This window comes from Parus major, chromosome 3, assembly GCF_001522545.3.
Source record: "Parus major isolate Abel chromosome 3, Parus_major1.1, whole genome shotgun sequence".
Lineage (NCBI taxonomy): Eukaryota > Metazoa > Chordata > Aves > Passeriformes > Paridae > Parus > Parus major.
The window spans coordinates 81,237,485-81,258,993 of NC_031770.1; the positions used below are offsets into that span (position 1 = coordinate 81,237,485).

Sequence of the window (21,509 nt, forward strand, 5' to 3'; positions counted from 1 at the left end):
TTACTTTACCCAAGTTCTCTGGGATTTATGTCACAGTGTCATCATTCCTGACATAAAAAAAGTAACTGAAGAACAATGATTCAACTGGGGGTAAGATCCAATTCTTTTAATGTTAATTGCTTTGGAGTTAATTGTTGAGTAAGAAAGTGATCTAGGCTTTTAATTATTGGACAGAAACAAATTGGCTCAGCCCATCCTGAAATGGGATATGCTAATGAATCACTGAGCAGAAAGATACCTACATCAAAAAATGCTCTTTTGAGTATGGAGGAAATGGAGAAGACTTGTTTGCCAAAATTGTTGAGCTTGAGGACTGATGAAGTGGTGGGAGGCAAATTACATCCTAGGTTTGCTATAAATCAGGGTTTGGGTTCCCTGTGAATCACACCAGGAGCACCTTAATGTGATTGGTTTTAAAGAGCAGATGGGATGTCAAAGGAGGAGTCCAGTTCTGTGAATATAAAACTGTCCAGTCTTCCTCCTGCATATGTGAAAATTAAATGATTGTATGGAGGAGCTGTGCACCAAAATAGCCTGAACAACATGGGATGCAATTCTGGTGCATACAACGAAGCTGCAACCAAAAGCCCAGGCAGCTTTCAGAGGTCTGGAGAGCCTTCTGAAATGCTAGCCCTTCATGTAAATTCAGTATATATATATTTGAGGTGAAGAAAGCCATTACGGTTATGTTTTATTCATATTTATCTTCTGCAGAAAGGTAGCAGTTTTAGAAAATGAGACATGCTGTGCCCCCAGGGGAAAATCCTCCTGTAGATATGTCCTGTACAGGCAAGGACAGAGCAGGTCATCTGGTGGGCACACTGTGCATGTGCCTTGCTTGGTGGAAAATTGCAAGTTTAATTGGGTTTTTCTCCTGCTGTTTTTTTAACAGTATTGAACCTGTCACTATGCAAGGAACGTGGTATATGAAAAATGCCCAAAAGAGATTAAGGAAAGTGACATCCTAGTGTGTTGTTTAGTGCTTAGGGCATAAATGGCAAATCTCAAAAGACTCTGACAACAATAGAAATAATGTGAAAAAAAACAAAGCAAAAATTACCATACCGTATAGCTTAGTTGTATGCGAATCAGGCACCATTAAATGTCAGTATTCTAACATTTTTAAAGAAAGAAAACACAGAGCTAACAAAGAATGTTAAGCTTCCTGGTCCCAGTGGTGACAGAAATCCTTTCAATTCCCATGTGGCATCAGCAGCAATGTAGATTTCTGTATGTTCTAGTCATAGTGTGTCAGTGTCAACCTCAGGGGTTCTCCAGGAGATACAGCACAGTGAAGTGAGCATTGCTGTGGGTTCACCAACACATTCGGGTGCTGGAAATCTGTGTGTCTCTGTGCATAGTCCAGCTTTAAGGTTCCTATTGCCATACAGGAATTGACAGCCTTACAATGCCTGTCCTCTCTGCCCCACCAAGGATTTTATGTCTAATAAGGAATTCACAGTCAGCACTTGGAGGGGAAAGTTGTCTCAAATCACTTTGAGGAGCTATGGTAATAAGCTTCCTCCCATCTTCATCCTTGCATGGACTCAAAGTCATCCCACGTGTGCCTCCTGAAGGGTTCTTCCTTCTAGACACATTGATATAAGTAGAATTTTTTTGTAGAAATTAAGTAAATAGAAATTGTCCTAGAAATTTTTTTAAAAGTAGAATAGTAGTCATCTGTAAGACATAACCAGAGGAAGTATCAATGACTTCCTTACACGTAATCTATAGAATGTAATTCTGAGTGGGCAGAATATATGGGATATAATTCCATTTCCTTCTCCACCTGAAATAATTCCAGTCACCTTCTGCCACCTAGGTGAATGTCCCAGTCAGCAAGGTATAGATGCTCTGGCTGATGTTAAAGGAAAGAGAAGGGAGAGAAATAGAAGGAAAAGGGCTGCTAGATACATTTTTTTAAGTGTTACATAAAATTGAATGGGGCCAACTTAATTTTTAAGATATTTCTGTAGGATTAGGGTCCAGTGAAAGCAAAACAACTTGTCCAGCCTGGGGCCAGCCAGCCAGGAGTCACACTTCTGCATGAAAGGCAAAGTTCTTTTGCACTGTAGTTTCACCTGCCCAAATTAAGTGAAAACTTTTGAAACATATCCATGTCCTCAGAGTTAGAAGATTGTAAGAATTAAACCTCTTCTTTTACAGTCATTCCATTTTTCTGGCACACCTTAGTTGGAAATACATGCTGGTTAGGTCTCTCCCATGTCCTCTCTCCCTGTGTTTTCAGTGTCTCTGCTAAAGCTTTTAGCTGTTCTTCCATTCACAGAGCTGTCTTTGATGTCTGTTTATTCCTGGTACCATGCAGTGTCACATAATCAGATGCAATAGCCTCACTGGACAAATCCTTCTTTCCAAGCAGAAAATATTTCATGGTGTTGGACCTAGATAAAAATATTCTCTCTTTTTCAGGACCCATATTTCCAGTGTCATTTCTGGACAGCTAACCCCATAAGGCAAATTCTAGGAGTCATGGAAATAGCCCCAGATAATTAATTAATTTTTTTTTTTCTGATGCAACAGCATTTTTTCCTAAAAAAAATAAATTTTGCAGGTCCAATGTGAGAATAAAGAGGTCCTAGAGACAAAAGTAGAATTCACAACAGTTGCTTTAATTTTTTTTATTACTTTATACTTTTGTCTTTATATTTTTAATGAACTAGTAGAAAAAATTTCTCATTAAATGTTTAAATAGCTGCTATGGGTCTTTTGATAACTTCATGCCTTTGACTTATCCACAGGTCAGAGCTTAGTGGTATGATAGGTGTCATCAGCTACCATAACTGTGTTTTGCTCCAGAGAGTTGTTAACTAATGACAAAGAAATAACACCACGATTTCAGCACACATTCTGCACAAACTTAGGAATGTATTTTCTAAGTTAGCTGCAAAGAACTTATTATGCTTGGGAAGCTTTTTAATTTACAGTGTTCTCTGCAGTGGGTACAAACCTGCAAGAGAAATGGATATTATTAGAAGCCTAAACACTACTTTTTGTCTGTTATTACGGAGAACTTGAACTTTGTGTTTATTGCGTATTTGCAATTTAGCAATAATTAATAGCTAAATTAATATACCTACTGCATGCTATATTACAGGAATGTCAAAATGCTGGGAATTTTTGTCTGCAGATATCTATCACTCTCTGAATGTATGTTTATACCCATATGGTTCAGCCATTTGACTTAATGAATTTTTTCATACACAACATTGATTAAATTTGGAATTTTACTTCCTTCTCTAACTTGTGCTTTTCTCAGATGATGATGGCTGCATTTGGCAGGGACTGACAGCGCATGTGTTTCATTTCAAATATGCCCAAATGTAGCCATAATTTGGTTTAAGGGGAAACTGTTACAAGTACTTGTTTGACCTGCTATTTCTTCATATATGACCTCACAAAATAGGCTGTTAATTAATGGGTTTAATTTTTCTTATTGCATTGTTTTCCCATATACTTTTGTTGATTTATATATCAGTTAGAATCTCTGTAAGGCAGGGAGTAGTAAGTTTTTTTAGGCTGCGCACATCTTGAGATTTTTATCTGTGACTTTATTTTTGTAGCCCTCAAAATAATAAGCATAATTTATAGCACTTTCCTGTGTTGTAAGGTTGAGTTATTCCATCAGATCTCAATGTGAAAGTTACTTCAAAAGGAAGCTGCTGGTTAAGAACACAGAGATTTGTTAACTTGTGAAGTGGTTTGACTCCTGAAGAGAACCTTCCTGTTTAAAAAATACTTACATCCTTTTGTAGTATTTTTTGATCTTATGTTGAAGATTTTAAATTGGCTTTTGAACCCATGTGCAGCATTTTCTAGAGCTGCATTAATTGTAAGTTTTATGTTTTGTTTTTCTTGAAAGATTATTCAGTTCCATTTTCTCCTTATAAAAATGCCATAAGGGGCTCCTGTGAGTTCACAAGAGAAAATGAAAGCTTTCAGTTAATAAAATGCATTTACCTGTGTGTGTAAGCTGTGACTGACTGAACTTCCCCCAGCACTGCTGTTATTATATACCATACATCTCCCACAGATATACAAGACTCAAGGTCAGTGGGGAACAAAAGATTTTGTATGAATGCTGGCATGCAAGAATCCTTCATCTTCTGGATCTGTTGTGCCTAAGTGTGAAATGGCCATGAGAAAATTTGCTAAAATAAGTACTGTTTGCCTGTATACTGAGCTGCTTCTCCCAGAATGACACTTGCAGCTGCAAAGGATTTCAGGTGCAAAATGGTTGTGGTTCAGCCCACAGAGATTTTATAGTAGAGGGAAGTAGAGAGGAAGGGAAAGGAAAGGTAGGGAATAATAGAATGGCTTGGTTTGGAAGCGGCCTCAAATACCACCTCATTCCAACCTTCCTGCCATGTTCAGGGACACCTTTCACTAGACCAGGTTTCTCAGAGTCTCCTACAACTTAGCCTTGAACATCCTCATGGACAAGGCATCCACATCTTCTCTGGGCCACCTGTTCCAGTGCCTCCCCACCCTCACCATAAAGAATTTCTTCCTAATATCAAATCTAAACCTACTCTCTTTCAGTTTAAACCCATTCCCTGTTGCCCTATCACTACAGGCCCTACTGAAAAATCTTTGTCTTTCTTATAAGCCCCTTAAGTACTGAAGGGTTTCTCTGGAGCCTTCTCTTGCCCAGACTGAACAACCCAAATTCTGCTAGCTTTTCCTCATAGGAGAGATGCTTCATTTTTGACTTGTGCTTTAGCAATGACCAGTAAGCTGAGGTTTTCTGTGGAAGGAAATAGGTTCCTCCTACTTATCAGCTGAGGCTTGTTTTAAATTGCTCGAGCTGCTTTTAAGGACAGGACTGCTAGTGACAGTGCTCACTCTTTCTAAGAGATGTGTGTTCCAGTATTACTTTGTCTTAGAGATGATAACTATCTGCTTGTGTACTTACATCCTTTTTAATTCCTCAAACCTCCTTCAGATTTGATGCATCTCAACATTTTTATGTCTTCCAGACTCCCACACAATCATCTCCTGATTACTAATAACTTAAATATACTAAATAGAACTGTCCCTCTACTGCTACCTTTAAATTATTACCATTTGTGTGCCTAAATTCTCTACCTTTGTATCTTTTAATCAGTTTCAAATCCCATCCAGAGGATTTGACATTTAACCCATGACTAACTTGTTTGCCTAACTATCTTAAAAAGAACATAATGAAAATCCAAATAAATTATTCTGTACCAACCTATTTTACCTATTACTAGTATGTTGTAGACATAATTTTCTTATGCAGAATTGCTTTGTCTCCATTGCCTTCCCTCTAAAACACACAAATAGTGGAAGCCACACTTTCAGCATCACTTAACTAATTTCTTTGAAGCTGTGCTATTTAGCATCCATTGAGGACTTGACCACAAACCCACAAGACTAAGAACCTCATCAAGCAATCCCTTCTCAAGCAATTAGTCCTTAATTGTGTGGGTAGCCCCATTTAGGTTAGTAGTAAGATAGAATCATATGTTTTGGCAGCTGCAGGCTTTTTTGCTGAGGTGAGTCACAAAAAGGTGCCCAAATCTGCAGGAGCACATATTTAGGTGAGACATTTCATTGCTGCTCCCCCAGCGCTGGTAGCTCTGTGAACTCCCAGAATTTTCCAAGCTCAGCTGTTGTCTGCTCATGCGGCTGAAGGATGAGATACCGAGAATGGAGGCCCTTCTGCCCACCTTTGGCCTTTTTCTGAAGGCTTATCTCAGCCAATGTTCTTCATTAAGGAAATGGGATTCCCCATCCTAAATACCAGCTGCTGGGTAGCACAGCTACCCTCTCAGTGCATGCAACCTGGGGTATGCCTCTGACCCACCTCTGACCCAGGGAAGTGAGCACTTAAACATGTGTTCCTGTGATGCCAAGTATGTGCACGCTATAAATTCACTGACACTCATGTCGGTTTTGTGGTTTTCCTGTGAGCTGCCTTGCAGGTACACACTAGTTCTTAGTGGTGACCAGACTCTACTTGCTTTCAAGATAGCTTTTCTCTGTATTAATTGTAAAAATCTTCCTCAGGGTTTTATCTCAAACCAAACCTGCAAGCAGCATACTAGTTGTTGGGTTGTAAGAGTGATGTAGTGTCAAGTGAAAGGGAGATGTTTCCTTGAACCCTTTATGTTTGAGCAACCTATCAGTGCCCCCAGGGAGGATGAGACCCTTGTGCATGACTAGGCTGTCAGGCCTCTGTTATGGGGACCCCAATAAACAACCACTGTGTCAGAGGGTGGTTTGACCAATAATTCAGGGTCACACACTGACAGTGTCCCCCCTCTTTGTCGGATTATTATCAGTTTTGTCAAGCATGTCATCCACTGCCAGAAGCTGCCAGCACCTTTGAAGGACTCAAACTCACACTTTATGGAATAGCACACTGTATTATCAAGCACACTGGTAATAGAAAACTGTGACAGGTTAAGGTTCAGAGATTGCCATCAGTAGTATAGTGACTGCAAAAATGAATCTGAAGCAATATCCAGACAATCTCTAATCACCAATGAAAGCTTGCTCAGCACAATCAGTTGGTGAACATAAAATAAGGTCCATACCCACACCTGGCAACCCTATGGGGACAAGACAGGTTCAGCCCATCTGTGGATCCCAGAAGTTACAATGGAGTCTTATCTAACCTTTACCCTAGTTAATCTATATTTATATTATTTTCATTGCAGGAGGAGAAAATGTGAAGTTACAGTTTCATGTTTAGGTAGTGTAGGTAGTGTTTGAGTGACTTTACCCATTAGCTTATATAGGCCGTGAAAAGTAATATATATACTTAAGTTAATAAAGCAAAATTTAGCTTTTGATTACCATCTGGATAATTCCTTTGGCTTAGTTCCCCTTAGCTGCATTGTTTTCGACAGAGCATAGCTGCTTGCTGCTCCATCCTTTGTTTCATATGTGTATTGATTTAAAAAGAGCACGACTGCAACACCTTGGTGTCACTCTGTCCTTTGTTTCAGGGCTCCCTTGGAGTGATAGACCCACCTTCCTTAGTGTTCCTGCTTCTAAGGTGGGCAGGCAGTTTGTACCTGGTGATGCACTCCTTGCTGAACTTTGTGTTTTGGTTTCCCCATATATTATGTATATATTTGTGTGTCTATATATGTTCTTCTGTCCATTGCTATTTGTTATATACTTGGGTGTGCTCAGGGTAAGAAGTAAGAGCTGTAATTTTGAGTTGTAGGTGCCTGAGTGGTGACCCAGAGGATTCATGAGCTTGGTGGTTTTGTGACTCAGGCAGCCCAGGATGGGCACAACCTCATGTGGACTTCTTGAGGGGCATCCCAAAAAAAATGCTTTGTATTATACAACAACATATCAAATAAAAATATCAGTGTAGGCCTGTTTAAAGCCAAAAGTTTCTCAATAGATAAATATGTCTGAAATTATCATCATCTTATTTTTTAAGAGGCCTGGGTAAAATGGCCTTTAGAGTTGATAGGTCTAGACATAACACTGCTAAAAAGTATGTACTTAAAAGTAAATGGTTGCAAATCCTGTTATTTATGTAAAAATATTTGGCAATGATGAATTGTGAATAGAAGTAGTTTGTCAGCTTCATTATAGAAGTAATATCCAGTGTTGATATCTGGTGAAACAAAAAGTATCATTGGAGAGAGATAATGCTGTGTTTCTGTTTTTGTGAGTAAGCACTGAAATGGTGGTGGTAAATTCATCCAGGATATTTTGTGTAGTTACAAAAGGATTCTTTAGTGTTTTCATTCCTTTCTATTGGTCCACTTTACAAATGGCAGCCAAAATATTCTCACAACTGCAGATGAGCAGAGGGCATATGCCATGAAACCTCTCAGGCAGGAAAAATAACAGCATGTGACAGTATAAATATGACATTAAACATTTACTGGTTGTTCAGAGACCCATGATAAACCCAGAGCAGAAATATAAATCTTCCTTCTTCATTTAAGACTATACCTAAATAATGTAGTCTCATCTTGTAAGTTAAATACAGAGGGTGATTTTTTTTGGTTTTATTTTTGAGGGGAGGGAGAGGGAACAGCTAATTTGCAGAAGAGTAAAAGAGCTAACTGTCTTGAATTTTTAATTTCTGCTGTTATCTTTGAGGTGACTTAGGCATAGGATGCTATAAAACATGAGGCTGTATAACTGATCATGTGTAGGCAAATAAGGACCCTTTTTTCACTGCTCAATATTAAAAATAAAAATCTCATAAAGCATGAGACAGAAAACTCAATCAAGTTGATATGTACTGTAAAAACTCATATGAATATGAATACTTTTCTACCAGTAATAAAAGTCTAAAATGAAGAGGTATGAACTAGAGTAACTGATATTGAATGAAGATACTGACATCTCAAATTCAGCAGGAGAGAATTACAGGGAGCCCAGAGAAAGCAGGGAACTAAGCTTAAAATAAATTCTTTTCACTGGCATTCATTGGGGAATATGCCCAACCATAAAGCCTTCCTTTATAGGAGGTAAATCTGAGGAACTGCCTCAATATAAAAAGACAGCAGAAGAATTTTAGAAAATTCAGTGGAAAAGGAAGAATCAAACTGATGGTATCAGGCAGTGTGAGCCAAGCGTATACCTGTTGAACTCAGGGTTGTTTGTTGAACAATTAGTTGTAGGTTCTACCTTATTGTTTAAAACTGTTTTTTCTTTTGGATGGTTCAGGAGTGGCAAATGTAACACTAGCTTTTATCAAAGGGTTGCAGAGAGAATTCAAGGAACTACAAAACAGTACCTCTGACTTTTGTGTTGGACAAATTGGTAGAAGCTGTAACAAACGACAGAAAAGAGTAGAGAGGTAAAATACAACACAGAAGAGAAGGGTCAAAGCAGATTTCATAGACTGAAGTCATCCTTCACAAATCTATTCTAGCTCTGTGAAGAATATGTGTGTAAGGGTGATGCAGTTAATAATTTTTTTTAAAAAAAGGCTTTCAGTGATATTTTTAACCAGCATCTTGATGATACTAAGACGTCACAGATTAATAATTGGATAAATGAAAGAAGCCACAGGGTAGGAGTAAATTATCTCTATTTCACAATAGAGAGGAGTATGCACAGCTCCAGCCTCTGTTCTGTTTAGTGTATTCGTTAATGAACTGAGAAAGGGGATACGTGATGTGGTGACTGCTGCTTGATCAGACAAAATATTTCAGAATAACCAGAAGTCAGACCTACTGCAAAGAACATTAGAAGGGTTTATTTTTATTAACTGACTGTAAAATAGAAATGGCTGATGAAGTCTAGGGCCCATATATTTTAAATAATGCACCTGGGAAAACTAGTCTCAAGTATATGTATGAAATTTTAATTTCCCTATTAGCTATGTGAATTTGAAGTTATTCTACATAATTTTCTGAAAAAAACCCCCAATCAATATAATTATTATTGATAACTGAAAAGCAAATGGGATGTTAGAAGTTATAAGGAAAGGAATAGAAGATAAAGTATCTCTTGGTCACTGTTACATATATGGAGTGTTGAATAGAGAGCTCATTTCTGATCCCTTAGTCTCAGGGTGATGTAGTAGAAAGAGAAAAGATAGAGAAGGACAATAAGGTTAACCAGAAATTTGAAATGGCTTCTGCACATGGGGAGATTAAATAAGTTATGGTTTTTAGCCTGGGAAAGAGACTACTGAGGTGTATGTGGTGCAGTTCAGCTGGACATGATCATTCCCTGTCTCCCCCATCCTGTGCAGTATGGACAGTGTAATGGTGCTATTGGACATCTGGCCTAAAACAAACAAGAGGAAGTACTTTTCCACACAGCCTGTAATAAAGCTCAGGAGCTCACTGCTACATGATGTGTCAGATGCAAAAGTAGAAATGCAGATTGGATGGATCTGGAGAATGAAGGCCACTGAGAACAAACTCTGGCACAGAGCAGCCTCAAACACCTGCTTGCTGGGGATATCGGCCGTGGTCAGCAGGGCTCTCTGCGTGCCATGTTTCCTGGCAGGAGCATCTGCTGATAGCCACAGCCAGAGGCTGGCTACAAGAATGAATGGACCTTTAGTTTGACCCAAGTGTCTTAAAATATTTATGGTTATAGCCATTCCATCAGATATATGGAGTTAATGCTGTTCTTCCCTGTTGACTGAGTGATCAAAGGCTGGCCTGTGTCAGAGGACTCAGGTGGCTGCTGTGACTCAAAACCTACTAGCAGGAGGTTGTGGCTCTGCTGACCTGAGCCCTGCTTTCAGGCTTCCCCAGCACTTCTGCTCTGTCACTCTCCTGGAATTTCTTTTTTCCCTCCCAAGCCTTGATTTTCTTCAAAGAGGGGTTTTAAGTTTTGATCTTTGTAAGGAATACAAGTACATGGTACGCCTTGAGGAGGCACATGAGCATGATTCCAGCACATCTGTGTGTTGGTCTCATAGCAAAATACCTTGTGTTACTTCCTGGCTTGCAGTGAGCAGCTCTGCTGTCAGGATTTTCCTCTGCCTGCTTGCTGTGGAGGAAGGAAAGGTGCCCATTAATGAGACAGGTGATTCATTTTGGCATGAAACAGACTGACTAGGGCTCCTTTGTAAATAACTTCTGGCTGTGTTTTCTGTCAGACAGGTGGAAGCTTCTTATTTGTATGCAATAATGACATGTGCTTATCAAAGAGTGATAATGGAAGGAACAAACAAATGACATATTCCAGTATTAATATGTAAATTACATGCTAAGAAAAAGTGATCAAGCACTCCTGAAATACAGCAGCAAGCACTAATTGCATTCCTTGCCCTTCAATATGCTGTGCATTGTAGATAGCTCTTTTCCCTAAATGAGCATCTAAAGCTTTAATTTTTTTTCTGCTTCTTCATGCCTAAAGATTTCAGATATATTTTTTACTAAATTTGTTGCACAGTTTGCATATACTGCTTTATTGTATCTCATAGAAAGGTGATGTGACCAAAAGTTTGCTAGAACAGCCTTTGCGTTCCCTAGAAATGTCTGTAAGTTATTCCTAGCTTGGAAGCAGCAGGCAGAGTGCTGAGGTGGATTTTTGTGTGAGAAACCATTCCAAATAACTCTCTTTTGCAAACACATCCAGCCCCATCTTGAGAAGATTGAACTGCCTTGATTGGCGGTTTTTGTTTTGTTCCTAGTATATTTTTTCTGGAAATCTGTTCCAGAACTTCAGTCTCCAGATGGCTGGAAATCTCATTTCTTAGTAACCATTTTCTTCATATGTCAACACTGTCCATGAATTTGGAAAGGTCTTCTCTTGTGTTCTCTCCTTGAAGCATTTGTAGCACAGTTGCACCTTCTATCTGGATGTGGCATCTTTGCTTATTTTTTCGAGCTGAATAAGTAATTTTGTAATAGTGTCCCTTTATAAGATGAATCCCCATTTTGCCAGTGTTCTAACCACGATTCTCTGAACATGTCTGAGCTTCTTTCTTTAACATTAGCTGTTAGGAAATGTCTATATTGTGTGAGCTGGGGCCTTCCTTATCAGAACTTAACCTGACAATGCTGCTCCTCCACTGTCTGTACATAAGAAGTAGGATGACTATGAATCCTGTGGAGATTATGGAGACTTGTACAAAATACCTTTCCAGATCAAGCATCTCCGAGTAAAAATCTCCTGGTAGAATAGGAAAGAATACCTCAATAGTCAAAATAAATTACATGTAGAATATCCAGGGATGAACTGAAGTAACTTATGTAGGACAATTCAGGTTCATCCTTGTTCCTGTCCAAGGGACTTATGCAAGCCCAGACTGTGACCACCCAGCACAGTGCTGTTTTGGGTGACTCATGACTGGGAATGTGTAGTATGCTTTTTCCTTACTCTAGCTGTGAAGAAAGATTACAAGGGAGAAAGATTGACATCTTCTAGCAGCTACTTTTGTTGGCAGAAGGAGAGAATTGCAAATCATTTCCCAGCTCCTGTATTCCTTTTCCTGGTCATTGGCATTCACTATGGAGAACTGGTAGATAAAGAAAAAGAAGGCCTTGGTGGGTGAGACTTATCAGAAATCTTCCCTGTACAGAGCGGGAAATTTGTATTGAAGTTTTATTTATATTTTTACATGATACCCTGCTGTATCTATTGTTGCAAGTGGTATAAATTAAAGAGAGAGGATTCCTACATGCAAGTAATAATGGCAATTAGGATTGGCAATGGCTAGTAGCAATGGCTAGTAGCAATTCCTACATGTAAGACACCTGGAATGCTACATCAGCCTTCACTTTCTGCAAATGTGAGGTACTATTTGTTCTCACTTGCAGGAGGCACAGTGTTGCTATGTAGTGGTAGCTATGTGAAGGAGTAGATTGGATACACCTGGTTTAAGGTAGTTTTAAAGCTCCTTAAAGCTCAGTCAACTCACCTGTACTCATTGCACTTGTGTTTGCTCTCTTAATTTCTTAAAGATGGCTTTTATACTAATAATTTCCTTTTGCTTTGAAGTCCTGCTTCTGGATGTAGCAGTGAGGTGCTAGAAAGGGCTGGGGAGAGTGTTTTATTCATCAAGAAGCTAAAGGGAGACTTGAGGTGATGTTTCTGCCACTGATGAAATTAATTTCCTTATCTAGAAGCTCTTAAATCATCCCTGGCAGAGGTGACATTATAAAAATAATTCTGAAGAACAAAAGTTCTTGCCCTTGGAACACACTGCATTGCACCAAATAGTAGGTGTTTATTACTTTTTTATTTTTTTTTTTTTTTTTTAGGGAGTCTAGGTGGATGCTTTCCTTTAGATTTCTATATTCAGTTTTTGCAAGCTAACAGGTGATTTTTCACCCCTCAAATAAATACCTTGTGAAATAAGCTGCACAAAAGATAGCTAGATTAGTGACTGGGATTTGCTTGGGGGGCTTTGGGGAACTCAGCCCTGGCTTGGCATTCACCACCTCTGAAGTGGTCTGATGGCCTTCCTCCTTCTGGTAGTATAAAAAAATGGAAGCTTGGCACACTCAGGTAAATCTGTTCATAGAACAGTGGCAGTTTATTGGTTTGGGTTTTTTTTTGGCAATGAAAGAAAGACTTAAGGTGTGCTAAAGGTGAATTATATGCATAAGGATTTATGGAGAAAGCCTGCTAGTTAGAAGGACACTAACTTCTGTCTCTTTCTGTGGATTATTAAAAAAAAACAGACCCCAGACTCTAGGAGACAGCAAAGAAAGGATGAAGATGGTGAGCCTATGCTGTTATATGTAATGGGATGGATGGATAGATTTATGTACAGATAATGTTATTTTGAAGTAACTTCTGTTGTTTGTAGTGATTTTTAAGGATGTATTTTGGAATATGCCTTGGTTTGATTTGTTTTGGAGGTATATCAAGTGTGGTTTAATGAGCTTGTTTAAATTCTGGTCAGGAATTTTTCTCCTGTATTATAACAGAGTATTTGAACTCTTCTATTATGCAAAATGTTTAGTGTGTGTGTGAAAACATAGTAAATAGCTTACTGGTTTAAATTTTGTGTGTCACTAGAGACAGAAAGGGGCTTTTGGGTTGGCTTATGGCTTAGGTGTCCAAGGTACCAGCTCAGATTTTAGTCAGAAAGATGAGACACATTTTAAAGAAAATCCACAACTTAGCCAGGAGATTTGACTGCAAATACACCCTATGATCCAAGAAGCAAGTAAACAAGTAGAATAACCTGATCTCTATAGTTTTTATATATTTTAGATCACCAACTTGGTGCAGCTTTCCTTTTTTAATTTTTCTTTGAGTATACTGCAATGATTTCTGCAGAGTTTTGATTATGGTTTCCAGAGTACCACAAATGGCTTGAAACAGGAGCTGAGAGTGACAATGTCTCAGCCACAGCAGCTACTAATGTCCTCTGAGCAGCTGCTCAGTCTTAGTGACAGCTGAGGGCTTCTGATAAAAAAGCCATTTTATTGTGTACACCTGATTCATTTGCCTGGTTTACAAAATGTGACAAGTAATTCTCACCTTCAGATCACTTCTGAGACACAGTAAGATGTTGAGAGGCCTTCCAGCAGCAAAGGTTTTAGCATAATCTAACATACAGTATGGTGTTCTCTTTAGCATAACTTAGCTTTACAAATTGTCTGTCTCTGACCTTGATACTCTCTCATCTGGACTGTGATAATGGTGAACTTCAAGAGTACTCCTTGTATCTGATAAGGAAAATGCTGTTTGGGAATCTCAGGGCAGTAGTGACCAGAGGTGTCTCCTCTAGAGACAGCTTCCTGCTGTATGGAGAGTGTTAAACTCACTTGGGTTTGTTTTGTTTTGGTTTTTTTGAGACATGATGGAATTCAGGCCTCTTCAGGGAACTTCTGAATAGGATGAAATCATTGCATCAGTTTTACCTGCCTCCTGGTTGCCGGTTTGTGGGTTAAGTCCTTGGATACCAGGGTGGCTTTGGAAGGGGTGAGCAGGGAGGCTTTTCTGAAATGTATGGGGGCAGGAGAAGGCTGTTCCAGAGGCTTTCTAAATCTCTACTGTAACCCCTAGACTGTACACATCTCAGCTTCACTTGGCTGCTTTTGTTAAAAAACTGCCAGTAACGAAGCATTCAGCTGGATGTAACACTTTTAAAGAGCTTTCAGGTGGGGAGGGAAAGCAGTACTGTGTTCAAAACTGCCATCAGGAGTCTATCAAGCCTAAAGCCTTCATGGGGCTGAGGCCATGCTGCTCTGTCCTAAAGGAGATGTGTTCATGCACTGGAGAAAAGCCACTGACAGCCTTCTAAGGAAGCATGGGAAGCTGGACATCCAAAAGAAGAAGCTTGTGGTCTTGACTGCAGTAGGTTCTGTGTAGGGAGTAGCCTGTGGAGTAGTGCAGTGCACTTGTGAGTGAACTGGAAGCTTGCTGTGTCATCAATAGAACTGCTCTCAAAGATATGGTGACCTTACTGGGGTCCTATATATACATGGGGCCACTTGTGTGAAAGATTTCTGTCCCAAATGTGATAATGAGCTGGTATTTCATTATTGTTTATGTTTAATTTTTCCATGCACCAGTGTTACTGATTCAAGTCATCAAGCCAGATAATGAAACTGAGGCCTGAGACCCTGCTCTGTGTCCCAGAACAGTGGCCTGGACAAAGTCATGGTGATAAAATTCCATCTAAATTCAAAGAAGAAATTTTCATCCATAGCAACAAACTATCCCCATCCCTAGCACTAATAGACTAAAACCATTATCTTAACTTGTCATGCTTTACCTACCACTTTATTATAAAATGTCTTTCATATTGTAAGCCATTCTACAATATATATAAAGGTAGTAAAACAAGCAGTGATTCTGCTAAAATTGAATGATGACATATCATTCTAAATTTTATTTTGTGTGACTTCCAAAAACATTAAGGGAAAAACATTAAGAATTTTTAAGAATTTTGTGTTTGAACCTTTTCCTTAAAGAGTTTCTCTGACAGATGTAAGATCTTATTAGATCCTGCTATTTCATTTTTCAAATAATGTAATAATTTAAAGGTACTAATTCAAGTCACTTAAAACTAAAATATTCCCTTCGTCAGATACTAAAAAATGTCTTAAGATTATTTTTCCTTGTTTACTTTTGATTTCTAAGGCTTAAAAATGTAAAGTGTGAATCATTGTGCGTGGAAGCTCTGTTGTAGGAAGGTCCAGGTAATTTTTCTGAGAATGGAGAGGTTATATGTGGAAGTGCAAGGCAAGTATGTATATACATACATATATAAACACACATTTAGGACAGGGCCTTGTAAAGAATATAACAAATAAATTTAATGAGGAAGGAGACAATAAGGGAGGAAAGAAGGTGGGAATGAAACCACAAGATGATATAAATTATCTGTAGGCTCAGCATGGTGTTTGAGTCATTGCAAAACACCTTTAATAAGAGGTGTGGGTTGTCCCTGACTGCTGTTAACATGTGAGGATCATTACCTGGCTGATAGATGTCACAGCAGAGGTAGGTCTTGAGGAGAGATTTGAAAGAGAAGATTTCTTTCAGATCTTTTTCAAAGGGTACATTTTCTCCTTTACATCTGTTGGAGTTCCCAGAGCTGAATCATTAATAAGCATTTTTTTTCTGATGAAGTTCAGAGACCCACAGCACTGAGAGTGGGATGAAAGTAAAGCTTGAGAGATTTGCCATGTACACAACCCCACAAGGGCTCACTCTTCCAATATTTGCCTCATGTTTTCTGGAGAACTGTTGTGCATAGATGAGTCATGGCCACGCAGTATAATTCCCCTGCTCAGCATGTTCTTGGAGTGCTTTTCAGGATAACATGAGGCAGGCTGCAGTCATGGGAGTGACCTGAGGAGGTTGGTGCTGCCAGCCCTGACAAACAGAGGGCTGAACTGATGCGAGTCCTGCAGCAAATCAGCAAGTCTGGATCCATGGCAAAGCTTTGAAGTACTTCAGGAAGGAAAACACCATTCTGCTAAGCCTGATTTCTTAGGTCTGTAAAAACCCTTTCAGAGTACATGTATGTCCAGTGGCACTGTTCTTATAGGATTGTGTCTCAAGAAGAAAAGTTGGTTTAGTTCAGTCTTCAAATCCCTGATAAAAATTTGACTTTTATGTCAAGTTAATAAATTTTAGTTAGAGATAGATGGGACAGGTAGGAATTCCTTTTAAAATTGGTTTGTTTCTTTTAAATAGGGTTTGTTTTTTTAATCTCATATGCAGGATCTCATCTGTACAGCTTTAGGGATCAGAGTTTCACAGGTAAATATCTATATAACTTGCTGAGGATGGTATAAGGCAGGTGCCAACCTATCACTGAGGACATGGATTACAAGTAACACATTTCTTCCTTTCTGTGGACAAAGACAGGAGATCCACTTGGACCCATATTTAGCCTTTTATACCTTAACCTATGTCTGCTCGTTCTGCTGAAGGCAGGATTTATGAGCACCTTTTTTGTCATGACAGCAATCATGCAGTTAAAGTAGGGGCCTTTTCTTACACTTGCCACTTCCATGGGATGTGAGCTTTTTTTTTTTTGAGCAAATATGAAAACGTGCTGGTGATTAGTTGTCCATAGTCCTGCCAACACTGGCCCCAGACATTTTGATACATGAGTTGATTTCATCAGGTTTGCCAGAAATGTAAAGAAAAGAAAGATGATAAACCCCCAAAGAAAATAATAAACCTCTATATGAAAATAGCTGGTAGAGGAGGCAGAGGGTTCATCCTCCATCATGGGGGAAACTGATGAGAAATCCTGTTGCTTAGGCACCAGATAGTCCAGAGAGAGAGCAGAGACATGTTTCATCATCTCTGTTGCTTACAGAGTGAGGGATTTGTCTTTCCTGAGAGAAACTTTGAACTGTTCTTCTTTACTCCCAGCATGTCATTGGTGCATTTGAGTATTTTATTTATTTATTTAATTATTAATTTCTTTATATATTTATTGAACTGTCAGTTATGATTAATTTAGGTTTTGTTGATGCTGCTTATTGCATAGAAAACTTCTGTCTATGGCATCTACAATGTGGAGTCTGTCACCTGATTTTTCTCTGCTATTTTTATGTCTGTTCACGTATCAGAGAGGAAATAATGGCTGTGCTCCTAAGAGGGAAAATGACTACTAATGGATTAGGTTGTATCAAATGGATTGTGAGAATGAGATAACCAGCCATAACAGGGCTGAGGTACACAACACCAACCACAATAAACCTGAAATTTATTGGCAGCAGAAATGAAATTCATAACCCAGAGAGGAAGGTAAAATTATATAGACTCAAATTGGCTATGGAATAATAGTTCCATTCCTTCTTACATTTTCTCTCAGCTAAGAAATAAACCTTTAACATCACATCTTTTTCAAAACATCATTCGAAGATAAAAATAAGTGATTTTGTTGACATAATGTCTATTTCCATTGAGAGCTCTAGCGAAAGAGATCGAGTAGATATCACCTTTCTGGAAAACTCAGATTAAAATCTACTGTCTGCCAGTGCCTTCCAAATGGAAGGATGTGTTAAAGCGTAAGTGAAGATAGCTATGAATTTACATGCTTACTTTAACAGGGTCCCTAACTTGTGCTTTGGAAAAAGGTGGCAGTAAAGCTTTACTGTATCAGAGTTATGGGGACGTATTTCTTTGGTTCTCACTAGACAAACTTTCAGCTTCCATGGTGTCAGACTTGGTAGGACTAATAACATCTAATATCTAAAATTTTCATAAAGTGTTGAGGCTTTAAAATGCTACAGTAATTATTTTCTTCTGTCTCAAGATATTTACAGTAACTTTGTAGCACATGGCAATAATTCAGCAAGGGAAGGGTGACTTCTCCTAAACAAATTATTAATGAGCTGAGTTGATCTTTTACTCACATGTTTGACTTCTCTCATGAGGTATTTTTGTAGACAACCTTTTTTAGAAAACTTCAAGAGATCAAAAAAGAGGTAGGAAACAGGGAATATGTTAGTGGAAGGAAGGATGAATAACACTGGTTGAAGCTGGTAAGAAAAAAATAGCTGGAGTTTTCTCCCTGAATTTTTGAATTTTATTTATTTTGGAGAAAGAGGGCGCCATGTCAAAATATCACACTGCAAGCTGTCTCTTCCTGTGACTTCTATGTCCATTAGATCAAACTATTCAAAACCCAGCTGTGAGAGGAAAAAAAAAGCCATGAGCCTTAAGCGGGAGTATATTCGAGTCTTAAAAATGTTTCTTTTGGTCACAGTGCAAAATTAATATCTCAAAAATTATTTGGATTAAAAATCTTTAGAGCACAAGCTCAGATAAAAATGTATGATGGTTTAGCTTAAATTTGAAAACAAAATCCTTTGAACACAGGTATTTTAACTTTATTCCTCAAATAAAACCTAACAACAATTTTTAACAAGTTAATGTGGGAATCATTAATTGAAAAATATCTCTCCTGCTCCATAAAGGAGTCTTTGATTGCACCTGTTAACAGCATTCTCTGAAATGGAGGAGTTGTGCTCTCTGCTCCTCCTATCTTCTTTGTGAGAATGGCTACTGCATGCTCAGAGCTTCAAGCAGCCAGTGCTGTCACTTTCAAGAAAAAACAACCAAATTAACTGCATAATTTATCAAGATATTATAAAAATTTCAAAACCAAATTTTTGAATAATGCTTTGACTCATGGCTTCTCTATTGTAAACTTAGTTTTGTATGATACTGAGCACCAGTTAAACCATTTGGAGATGAGGCAATAAAAAGTTATGGATTACTAAGGACTCTGCATAGCCAGACATGTTTCCTTCTTACATACCCCTTGACAGTTCCATTGTCAACTGATAATTGCCAGTTCTGCTGCCATGTATCCATCTACTTAATGGTTATTTCACATCATCATGAGCCAACTTGCCCTGTCCTAGTGCAGCCCGAAGGTGGAATAAAAAGGCAGGCTCACACTTTTCTTTTGTTCTCTTTGGAAAAAGAAAAAGGAATTATCTCTGGAATAAGAGTGACAGGATCAAGCAATATTGTAATGGTCACAGTCAAAGTGGAACCACTGAATGTGTCATTTTGTCAGTGTGCACTGTCTGAAATCTGTCTAGCTTTAGAGCTGAAATAAATCCACCAGTAAAATAACATCTTATACCTTAAAAACTTTTCTGGCTGTCAGTAGCCCAGAGGAAATTTTTAATCTCCATTTTATCAATCCTATCAAACTGATATGAAAGTTTGCCAACTACTGTATGTGCTTACTAAAGCTATTCTGAAGACTTTACTCAGTGATTGGAGGAGAAATAAAAATACATTAAATCTGTATAATCACCATGTTGATATATTAGCTGATACCACATACATATATATATGTATATATTAACACTTCTTTATTGGTGTAACTGTCTCTGCCTGAGCAGACTGCAGTAATTTAGTTAAATTAGTGTTGCTATCAATGCAGCTAAATGAAGGTAGAAAAGTAAATGCTAGACACTGAGAAGGGCAGGTAATTTCTGTCACTCATTTGAAAAGTGGCCTTTCTAACCAAGAGCAGATTTCTGTGAACAGAGTAGGCATTCTTACAAAACTTACACTAAATGAAATGTCATTTTTATGGATAATTTTGCTGTTTGCTCTAGAGAATTCTATTTCTACAAGGGCTGGTTCAGAACTTGCTGGTCTTCTCTCCATCAACCTTGTGTACCTCTGCATCAAAGATGTTAACTGAGTCCTATAAGGTAAATATTTAAGGATCTTGGGAATTATTCCCCCAAAATTTTGCATGAGCTTTTTCAGTATCATCACTTTTTTCAAGATGTACTTGCAGTACAAGAGAGGAATGATTTTCCCATTGCAAACAAGGAAGCCCTAAATTATTTTTTTTTTATTCTGCCCCTGATAGAGCACAATGATTTTTAGGCTTTGTGTGGACTATATTTTTACTCCCTGAGAGCACCCAGACCTGCAGAAACAGAAACAGCATTGCACTAATTCAGTTTTCTTGTTTCCTTTCAAGTTTCAGCATCGTGACTGTGCTTAAGCAGCTGGACCTGTTTGCACTTCTGTCAGGGGACCAACATACTCCCACACACTCTTCCTCCCCTCATCCCTGCCTATTTCCTTCTTACCCACACCCAGAAGTGACTTTTCTTGAGAAATGGGAAAGCTATCAGCATGTCCCCATGCTTCCTGGGCAACTTGCAAATCTGCCTTTGCTCTCAGAGGTGGGTGACATCTGCTTTCTTTTATGGGATCCTCAGAAAGCAGCAGGCAGAACTGACTGCAGGAGGGCTGGAGCTGTCCCTGTGCTGTGTGGGTAACACAAGGGCATGGCTGTGGAGGAGGAGTGATGGGAGGTGATGGGTGATGGAGCAGGGCTCAGGGCCACCCACTGCTGACCTGCTCAGCTGAGATGGGCCTTGAAAGGCTGTAAAATCTTGCATGGTCAGTGAACGCTGGCAGAGAAAGGGAAAGGCATCCAGCTGCCATGGCTGCTCTCTTTCTGGAAAAAAAAAACCTATAAATTCCAGTTGTGCTTTGAGAATGACTTGTTGTTGCCCTGTTTCTCTGCCTCTAATAAAAGTGTTCCTTGGTATACATTTGTTTGCTGTTTGCCAGTGGGGACAGCTTGCTCCCCAAGTCCTTTCCTCTGCTCATTGCATCAGGATAATTTTTCCTGATTTCTGGGTGAGGACTCTTGCTGCTCTAGCAGTGATTTACTTCAGATGTGAACCCACCTATTACCATTTCCACCCCTGGTAGAATGGTTAAGATGTGGCTCACACCAACCACAGTGTTTATCCAGTACCTGTTTAAGAGGTAATGGTTGGTGTTGCCTTCCAGACTCACCCAAACTCTAAGTGACAGCTGGAAAGAGAACGACTTTGTGTCCTTCTACCCAACTGAGGTTGGCAGTCTGTGCTGGGGGGAATGTATCTGAGAGACAGCCAGACCCAACACCTTTGAAGGTGATGTTTCTCTTGTGCCTAGTCCTGCTTTACCTGCTGAAAAACTTTCAATGAAACAGTTGAAAAGAGTATGTTAATGCCCTTTCACAGTGTGACAGAGATTTAAATCACAGATTAATTTTTTTTTTTTTTTAATAAACAGAAGGTTGTTGAATTTCTACCAAAGCTTCCAACCCT

General features: G+C 38.9%; 1 long non-coding RNA gene across 1 annotated transcript; it reads left to right on the plus strand.

The window, feature by feature from the left end:
- The first annotated feature begins 12,422 nt into the window (after positions 1-12,422).
- Positions 12,423-20,616, plus strand: LOC117244161. The gene is made up of 4 exons (XR_004496725.1): positions 12,423-12,460; positions 12,561-12,656; positions 20,004-20,102; positions 20,381-20,616. It is a non-coding gene; the product is annotated as an uncharacterized LOC117244161 (long non-coding RNA).
- The last annotated feature ends 893 nt before the right edge of the window (positions 20,617-21,509 follow it).